Source organism: Lontra canadensis, unplaced genomic scaffold (genome assembly GCF_010015895.1).
Source record: "Lontra canadensis isolate GAN:19392208 unplaced genomic scaffold, GSC_riverotter_1.0 scaffold27, whole genome shotgun sequence".
NCBI classification, from domain to species: domain Eukaryota; kingdom Metazoa; phylum Chordata; class Mammalia; order Carnivora; family Mustelidae; genus Lontra; species Lontra canadensis.
The window spans coordinates 16,835,299-16,842,745 of record NW_022631021.1 but is presented as its reverse complement, the minus strand read 5'-3'; positions in this window follow the sequence as shown (position 1 = coordinate 16,842,745).

Below are 7,447 nucleotides of genomic sequence, written 5' to 3'. Positions count from 1 at the left end.
CTGGGTGGCTCAGTGGGTTAAAGCCTCTGCCTTTGGCTCGGGTCATGATCTCAGGGTCCTGGGATCGAGCCCCATATCGGGCTCCTTGCTCAGTGGGGAGCCTGCTTCTCCCTCCCCCCTGCTAGTCCCCCAGCTTGGGCTTTCTCTCACTCTCTGTCAAACAAATAAAACCTTAAAAAATTATTAAAAAAAAAAAAGCAAACAAACAAAAAACTTCCTTTTATAAGATGAAAGAGTTGTGGAGTAAGTTATGGAGTTATGTGGAGTTGTGGAGATACAATGTACAGCATGGTGACTATTGTCATCAATACTGTATTTTTAATTGAAATATAATTGACCTGTAATTTCAGATGTACAACATAGTGATTCAACAATCATGTATTGTAAAATGTTCACCAGAGAGCAACCTCTGCATTGCTCAGTCAGTTAAGCTTAGGTCATTATCTCAGGGTCCTAAGATTGAGCTCTACGTCAGGCTCCTCCTCTCCTTCTCCCTCTCCCTTTGTCCCTTCCCTGCCTCATGCTTGGGTTCTGTCTCTCTCCCTTGTGTGTGCACCCACATGGTCTCTAATAAATAAAATATTTTTAAAAATGTTCACCACAGAAAGCATATTTACATTCTGCCACCATATAAAGTACAGTATTATTGACTATATCCCTTATGTTGTAATTTTCATTTCTGTGACTTATTTTATAATTGAAAGTTTGTGCCTCTTAACCCCTTCATCTGTATTCTTACCCCACCCCGTTAGGGGCCACTAATTTTTTCCTCTGTATTTATGAGTCTGTTTCTTGCCCAATTATTTTTTTAGATTACATATAGAAGTGAAAACATATGGCATTTGTCTTGTTCTGTCTTATTTCACTTATCATATACCCTCTAGATCCATCAAAGTATTTACAAAAGGCAATATTTCATTTTTTCTTATGATTAATACTCCAGTGTATATATATATACCACATCTTCTTTATTCATCTAGATATATCTATGGTTTCCATATCTGGGCTACTATAAATTTAGGTAGGAATAAACCTAAGGACACTTATATTTAATGTCTTCATTTTCTTTGGGTAAATATACAGAGGTGGAATTACTTGGTCATACAGTAGCTCTATCTTTAATTTTCTGAGGAACCTCAGAAAAGGTTTTCCACTGTGGATGCACCAATTTACATTCATAGTGCATGGGCGTTATCATTGCTCCACATGTTCGCCAACATTTGTTATTTCTTGTCTTTTTGATACTAGTCATTTTGACTGGTATGAGATGATCTCCTTGTAGATTTGAATTTTTTTGGCCTGAGGATTAGAGATGTTCATCTTTTCATGTGTCTGTTGGCCATCTGTGTGTTCTTTCTGGGAAAAAAAAAAAAAAGTCTCTTTAGCTCTTCTGCCCTTTTTTGTGTGTGTTTCTATTAACCTCTTAGTGGATGTATCATTTGCAATTACATTCTCCCACTCAATAGATTGTCTTAAGGTTTTGTGGATGGTTTCCTTTGCTATCTAAAAGCTTTATAGTTTGATATACTCCCAGTTGTTTATTTTTGCTTCTGTTACCCTTACCTAGGAAGATCTATCCAGAAAATTACTGCTAAGGCTGATGTCCAAGACATTACTGCCAATGTTTTCTTCTGGGACTTCTGTGGTTTCATCTCTTAAATTTAGGTCTTTAATCCATTTCGAGTTTGTTTGTGGATGATGGAAGAAAGGGGACCATTTTCATTATTTGTCCTATAACTGTCCAGTTTTCACAACATCATTTATTGTAAAGACTCACTTTTCTCTATTGTATATTCTAGTCTCTTTTCTTGAGCTTAATTGCTCTTAAAAGCATGGGTTAATTTCTAGGTTCTCTACTCTGTTCCACTGAACTATGTGACTACTTTTGTTTCTATTTTGTGTTGTTTTGATTACCATAGATTTGTAGTATAGCCCGAAATCAAGAATTGTGGTATCTCCAGGATTGATCTAAACATTCCTTTGACTCTTCCGGGTCTTTCATGGTTCCATACAAATTTTAGTTATAGGAAAAATACTACTGGTATTTTGATAGAGATTGTGTTGACTCACTAAATTGTTGTGGGTAGTATGGACATTTTAACAATTTTCTTCCCATCCATGATCACGATCTATCTTTCTATTGATTTCATCTTCAGTTCTTTCATCAGTGTCCTAGGGTTTTCAGATGACAGATCTTTCACCTTTTTTGGTTAAATTTATTCCTCGATATCTTATTCTTCTTCATGCGATAGTAAATAGGATTGTATTCTTAATTTCTCTTTCCAGTAGTTTATTAGTGTTTAGAAACACAACAGACTTTTGTATATTGGCTGCTATATCCTGTAATTTTCCTGAATTCATTTATTAGTTTTAATAGCTTCTGGTAGTCCTTAGAGTTTTCTACATATATTGTCATCTGCAAATAGTGACAATTTTATTTACCAATTTGGATGCAGTGAATTTCTGTGTTCAATTGTTAAGGCAGGACTATGTTGAATAATATGGGTAAGAGTGGGCATCCTTGTATTATTTCTGATCTTAAAGGGAAAATTTTCAACTTTTCACCATTGAGTATATACCATAGCTGTGGGTTTGTCATATATTGCCTTTATTATGTTGAGGTATGCTTCCTTATACTCACTTTGAGAGTTTTTATCATGAATAGATGTCCAACTTTGTCAAATGCTTTTTCTGCATCTATTGAGATAATCATATGGTTTTTCACTCTCATTCTGTTAATGTGGTATATCATGTTGATTAATTTGCAGATGTTGATCTGTCTTGCATTCTCTGCATAAATCCCATTTGATTGTGGTGAATAATCCTCTTAATGTATTGTTGAATGTGGTTTGCTAATATTTTGTTGAGTATTCTTGTATGTATATTGATCAGTGATATTGGCCTGTGATTATGTGTTTGTGTGTATGTGTCTTTATCTGGTTTTGGTTTGGTATTCAGTTAATCCTGATCTTATAAAATGAATTTAGAAACTTTCTTTCCTCTTTGATTTTTTGGAATAGTGTGAGAAGGATATATACTAACTTTTTTAAATGCTGCAAAATTCACTTGTGAAGCTGCCTGGTCCTGGACTTTTATTTTTATGGGAGTTTGGTGATTACTGGATCAATTTTGTGACTACTAATAGATCTATTCTGACTTTCTTTCTGATTCAGTCTTGGAAGATTGTAGGCTTCTGGGGTTTGATTTCTTCAGGTTGTCCAATTTGTTGGCATATAATTTTTCTGTAGCTTTTTAGAATCATTTTTCTTTTTCTTTGGTGTCAGTTGTGATTTCTTTTCTTTCCTAATTTTGAGTACTCTTTTCTTTAAGTCTAAAGGTTTATCAGTGTTCTTCATATTTTCAAAGAACCAGATGTTAGTTTCATTGATCTTTTCTAATATTGTTTTGTCTCTTTTTCATCTCTTTCTGTGCTAATCTTTATTTCTTCCCTTCTGACTTTGGGCTATTTGTGTTCTTCTAGCTCCTTTGGGTATAAGGTTAAGTTGTTTAAGATTTTTTTTTTTTTTTTCTTTCTTGAGGTAGGCCTGTATCATTATAAACTCCCTCTTAGCACTGCCTTTGCTGTGGAAAGATTTCTTTTTTTTTTTTTTTTTTAAGATTTTATTTATTTGACAGAGATCACAAGTAGGCAGAGGGGCAAGAAGAGTGGGTGGGGGGAGGTGGGAGGAGGAAGCAGGCTCCCTGCCTAGCAAAGAGCCCGATGCAGGACTCAATTCCAGGACCCTGAGATCATGACCTGAGCTGAAGGCAGAGGCTTTACCCACTGAGCCACCCAGGCAGCCCTGTAGAAAAATTTCTTAACTGTTGTTTCCATCTTTGCATCCAGGTATTTTTTTTATTTCCTCTTTGGTTTTTTCATTGACCCATGGTTAGAAACCTATTGTTTTGCCTCCACATGTTTGAGGGTTTTTCCCAGTTTCCTTTTTATAATTGATTGCTAGTTTCATGTCATTGTGGTCAGAAAAGATGCCTGATATGATAACTTTAATCTTTCTGTTGAGACTTGTTTTGTGACTTAACATGTAGTCTATCTTGGAGAATGTTCCGTGTGTACTTGAACAGTATATATTTTGTTTTTGGATGAACTGTTCTGTATATATCTATTAAGATCATCTGATGTGTCATTCAAAGCTGCTACAATCTTCTAATTTCTGTCTGGATGATCTATCCATTGCTATAAATGCGCTGTTAAAGCCCCTAATATTGTATTACTTAATATCGCCCTTTATGCCAATCTTTGCTTTACATATTTAGGTGCTCTTAATTTGGGTAAACAGATATTTAAAATTGTTACACATTTTTTTTTTTTTGGATGGATCTTTTCATCATTACATAATGTTCTTCTTTGGCTTTTGTTACAGTCTTCATTTTAAAGTCCATTTTGTCTGATAACGGGTATTACTAACCTGACCCCCCCCCCCAACCATTTCCACGTTCCATAGAATATTTTGTTTCTATTCCTTCCGTTTCCATCTAAATTTGTCTTTAGGTCTGAAGGGATTCTCTTGTAGGCAGCATATAGATGGGTCTTTTTGTTTTGTTTTGTTTAATTCCATTTTGTTCCATTCTGTCAGGTTTTTTTTGAGCACATAGCCCATTTACATTTAATTATTGATCAGTATGTGATTACTGCCATTTCGTTGTTATCTGGTTGTTTTTGTAGTTCTCTGTCCTTTCTCCTTCTCTTGTTCTCCTCTCTTGTGGTTTGATGGCTTTCCTTAGTGTTATGCTTAGATTCCTGTCTCTACTTCTCATAGATCTATAACAGGCTTTTGGTTTGTGGTTACCAAAAGTTTCATATGTAATATACCATGTATATCAGTCTATATTAAGTTTCTAGTCACTTAAAATAGAGTACATTCTAAAAGCTCTCTGCATTTTATGCATATGATGTCATATCTTACATCTTATTTTGTCTCGAACTAATTTTCGTAGATATAATTGATTTTATTATTTGTCTTTTAATCTTCATACCCAATTTATAAATGATCTATTACCTGTACTATATGCTGGTTTTTACCAGTGAAATTTTTTCTTATCATCATTTTCTGACTTCAAGTTATGGCCTTTTCATTTAAGTTGTCCTTAATATTTCTTAAAAGACCAATTTAGTGATGACAAACTCCTTTAGCCTTCATTTGGGAAATTCTTTGTCTCCTTATATTTTGAAGGATAACCTTGCCAAGCAGAGTACTCCTGGTTGTTTTTTTGTTTTGTTTTTGTCTTTTTTTCCTTTTTAGCACTTTGAACATTGTGTCACTTTCTTCTGGTCTGCAAAGTTTCTGCTGAAAATCTACCTGATAGCCTGATAGGGTTTCCTCATATGTAACTGCTTTGCTTTGGTTGTGTGTGTGTGTGTGTGTGTGTGTGTGTGAACTTAATTGGGTCCATCTTATTCAGCTCTGTGTGTTTTCTGTACCTGATGTCTGTTTTTTTCTTTCCCAGTGTAGGGAAATTTTCAGCTATTTCTTAAACAAGTGTTCTATCCCTTTTGGTATTTCTCCTCTTTCTGGGACTCCTATAATACAAATATTTGCATGCATGTTGTTGTCACTGAGGTCCCTGAAACTGTCCTCATTTTTTTTTTTTTTCTTTTTGTTGTTGAGCTTGGGTGCTTTCTATTATCCTGTCTTACATATCATTAATCCATTCTTCAATTTCTAATCTGTTGTTCACTCCCTCTAGTATATCTTTCATTTCAGATAGTGCATTCTTCAGCTTTGTTTTTTGTTTTTGTTTTTGTTTTCATATTTTCTATCTCTGTGTTGAAGTTCTCACTGAGTTCATTCTCTTTTCTCAAGATTGGTGAGTATCTTTAGAACTATTACTTTAAACTCTATCAAGTGCATCGCTGATCTCCATTTCAGTTAGATTTTTTCCTGGCGTTTTATTCTGTTTTTTGTTGAATCATATTCCTTTCTCCTAATGTTGTTTGCTTCTATGTTCATTACTATGCATTAGGTAGTTCAGCTGCATCTCCTTGTCTTGAAAGTAATACTTTCATGTAGAAGGCATCATGTGGGGCCCAGTAATACAATCCTCCTTGGTCACAAGAGCCAGGTGCTCCAGTGGTAGACCCTTTAGGGGCTGCATGCCCCCTCTTGTGGTGAGGCTCTGCCTACTATGGGTGGTCTAGTAGGAGGGTTTGGCCCTCAGCTTAGAAGGCTGCAAAGACCAGCCATGACTGCCTTCAGTGCATTGCTGAGAAGGGCTTGCCTGGCTGCAGCCTTTGTGAGTGTGATGTTTAGTGGGGCTAGCTCCTTATCCCACCTCCACTGGACAGAAATAGTCATGGGGGGCGGTGGTGGTACTGGTCCTAGTGGTTGCTGTTTGCCAAGTGTGGATGGGCAGTAGTAGGTCTAGGGCACGCTGGCCTCAACTGAGGTAACCTGCTGGGTGTGGCAGAGTGGGAGTTCCTTTAGAGGGTCACTTTCTGGCATGTGAATTGGGCAGAGTGGGTCCTCAGAAGAACACCCGGGCTGGGCAAGTAATACTACCAACATAGATGGTGGTCAGAACTGGTTGTCATAAGCGTCAGGTTAGGTAGGCTAAAAGAGAGCAATAAAAATTGTACCTGACAGCATCTCCATTCCCAGAGAAAGTTCCTGGAGATCCCTGACCCTTCGATACACATCTCAAAATTGTCAATGAATCTTCATAGATAATTCGAACACTTTTTAAACTGCTGCTTCCTTGCTCCGGTCTCAGGCCAAATGATTTATCACACTGCCCTTTATTTTTTTTTTTTTAATTTATTTTTTTATTTTTTTATCACACTGCCCTTTAATAACTTGGTTTCCTGCAGCCTTCTGGCTTTCCTAGAGCTAAGTCCACTGATTTTTTTTTTTTTTTTTTTTTTTTTTCAAAGCCATAGGTTGATGGTTTGTCTTCCCAGTGAAGATAAACAGTTGCTATTGCCTGATTGAGGGCTGGATTGACTTGATTATCTTGGAGTGCCTCGATGCCTGTGATACTCTGGTGTGGCAGTGACCCACAGGTGGGAGAGTTTTAGCTCCCTATTGTACCTCTTCCCCTATACTCCTTGATGTGGCTTTGTGGCTTTTTCTTTACACCTTTTAGCTATTGAAAATCTGCTCTGCCAATCTTAAGACATTTTTATAGTGAGTTAGATTACATGTAGTTATTTCTTCAGTGTTTCCATGGAGATGAGCTCAGGATCTTCCTACTCCATCATCTTCCTCTCTCTCTCTGAAAGTCTGAACAATACTGCATTTTATATGCCCTTGAAAATTCCTAGTAGTTAAATGTTTGCAGTATTAAAAGATGGTAATTATGCAAGATGATGCATAGCAAAGCATAATTCTACAAAGACGATGTCTCAATAAGGAAGTGTATCAGGTCATCACATCGTATGCCTTAAACTCAAGCAATGTTAGACACATCTTAATAAAGCTGGGGGGAAAAG